Source organism: Phocoena phocoena, chromosome 4 (genome assembly GCF_963924675.1).
Source record: "Phocoena phocoena chromosome 4, mPhoPho1.1, whole genome shotgun sequence".
Lineage (NCBI taxonomy): Eukaryota > Metazoa > Chordata > Mammalia > Artiodactyla > Phocoenidae > Phocoena > Phocoena phocoena.
In genome coordinates, this window is record NC_089222.1 from 140,844,202 (window position 1) to 140,846,841 (window position 2,640).

Here is a 2,640-nt window from a genome sequence, read left to right on the forward strand (position 1 = left end):
AAAACAAGCAGTCCGCTTACTAAATATGTGGGAATCTCTGAACTTGGCTTTCCACGCAAGACCCTCCAAGACCTCAGTGCACTGCACTGAAAGGGGTGTCTTCCACATCCACATTGATCCTGCTTTCAGGGGTGTGGAGAGTTCACTGCTTTCCTGCCAGAAAAACATATACTCCTTTTGGTTTTAACTCTACGGGTCTTGGCCAGCCTTCATACAATTTTAGTTAGCAATAAAAGATTTAAATAAAATTTTACCTTTTTTTTTAACACCTTCTGCTCTGGACTCAGCCCATCCTACACTCATTCACTCCCTCCCTCCCTCCCTCCCTCCCTCCCTCCCTCCCTCTTTCATCTAGCACTTGCTGGGGTCACCATATGCCAGGCCCCATTGTTACTGAATCTGGACAGCCCTGAGGTCTGACAACGTGTAAGAGGCTTGCCCAAGGTTATGAGCTTGTATACGGAAGGGCCTTGCCTTTAGATTCACTGTATAGGGCTCTCTCATTTTATTTGTACATATTTCTATTTAATCTCCTTTCTCTACTCAACAGATCTTTATCTAAATTTTTGCTTGCTCTGTTTCTGGCCGAGCACTGCGTGGAATAAGTCAGTCCAGGGCTGGGCAGATGGGGTTCCCAGACAATGTGGGGGAATGGAGAGCTCAGGCTGGCTTCTGGCCCTGGCAGGGACACAGCTGTAAGGATGTGTTGTCAAATGGACATCGTGTAATAGACAAAAAGGACGTATCTCACCATTATTTATTTCCCTTTGATTTATTTTGCTTTAGAACATCATTCTCCAAAGTGAGGACCTTGGAACAACAGTTCTACAACGTGCTCTTTGAAAAATGGGTTACATTATTAGATACATTTGGAAAAGCCTGCATTCCTCATGCCCCTCTTGAACATTCACAATTCACCATAAAGGCTCTGAGAAGTCCTGCACTAAAAAACTGTATGGACCAGGTTGTTAGTACATGAGACTTTAGACACTGTTTTTAATTTTTTAAAATACACTTTTAACGCCCAGGGGATGGACTTTTGTAAATGCTGCCCTAGAACACACAAACCACGAGAACCTTAAAAGTCATGTTCTTAAGTCCATAAAAAAGGAAGAAAAATGGGAAAACCATGGGTAATGGAATGCAGGGCTGGTCCTGGACATCTAAAGAGGATCTTATCATTTGTCGCATGGCTCTTCCTTTTCCATTTTTTACCTTGTCTCTAATTAATTTTTCTTATTGCTCTCCACCCTATTCCTGGATGTTTTGCCTCAGAGGGAAGCAGGGTAATTGGCTTCCTATCTCTTTTTTAAAGGTTTCTGATCCAGCTTGCAGCCCAGGCACTAATGATGGATTCTGGGGTTTCTTCTTTTGAAACAAATCTCTGCTAACTCCTGCCAGCCTTCCATTCACATCAGGTTAAAAGTGATGCACATACATGATTACTTTAGGTTATTTCTAGTTGGCCAGAGACTGTTTTCTGGGGTCCAATTATTTGACCTCTCTGTGGTTCAGTCTCCTCATCTATAAAATGGGGATAAAACAGCACTTACCTCACGCAACTGTAGTGAGAGAAAGATACCAGTTAATGCTTATAAAACATTTAGCGTAATGACTGGCATGGAGATTTGATAATAGTTAATAATAATTTTACCTCCAAAAAGTAACAGTGAGTTAGTCACACTGACTATGATTAATTCTTCCTCCCAGGCTTCACTCAATGAAATCAACAATTAAAAATTCTGGATAACAGAGCCTTCACATCACAGGGTTGTTCATTCCTTCACCAATAAATAAATGCTAACACTTTTTACTTTCTTTTGGAGACCAGAAGTGCTTCTGTGCGGACTCAAACAGCCACACAAAGGGCCCTGGAATAGCAGGACTAGGGAGGCCGTTCAAGGGGGGACTCGGAGGCTTCGGTCTTGGTGCTCAGCCCCCCACCTCCTAGAGATGTGTTCGTGGGTCAGTGACCCGGCCACCAGAGCTGCCATGTCCTGAGGGCTTGCAAGGTGCCAGGCAGGCACAGTTCAAAACACATTTCCTGGGGAGAGACCTTCAAGATGGCGGAAGAGTAAGACGCGGAAATCACCTTCCTACCCACAAATACATCAGAAATACATCTACACGTGGAACAGCTCCTACGGAACACCTACTGAACGCTGGCAGAAGACCTCAGACCTCCCAAAAGGCAAGAAACCCCCCACGTACCTGGGTAGGGCAAAAGAAAAAAGAAAAAACAGAGACAAAAGAATAGGGATGGGACCTGCACTAGTGGGAGGGAGCTGTGAAGGAGGAAAGGTTTCCGCACACTAGGAAGCCCCTTCGCGGGTGGAGACTGTGGGTGGCGGAGGAGAGCACAGCCACAGGGGTGCGGAAGGCAAAGTGGAGAGATTCCCGCATGGAGGATCGGTGCCGACCAGCACTCACCAGCCTGAGAGGCTTGTCTGCTCACCCGCTGCGGCGGCCGGGGCTGGGAGCTGAGGCTCAGGCTTCGGTTGGAGCACAGGGAGAGGATTGGCAGCGTGAGCACAGCCTGCAGGGGTTGGTGCGCCACGGCTAGCCGGGAGGGAGTCCGGGGAAAAGTCTGGACCTGCCGAAGAGGCAAGAGACTTTTTCTTCCCTCTTTGTTTCCTGGTG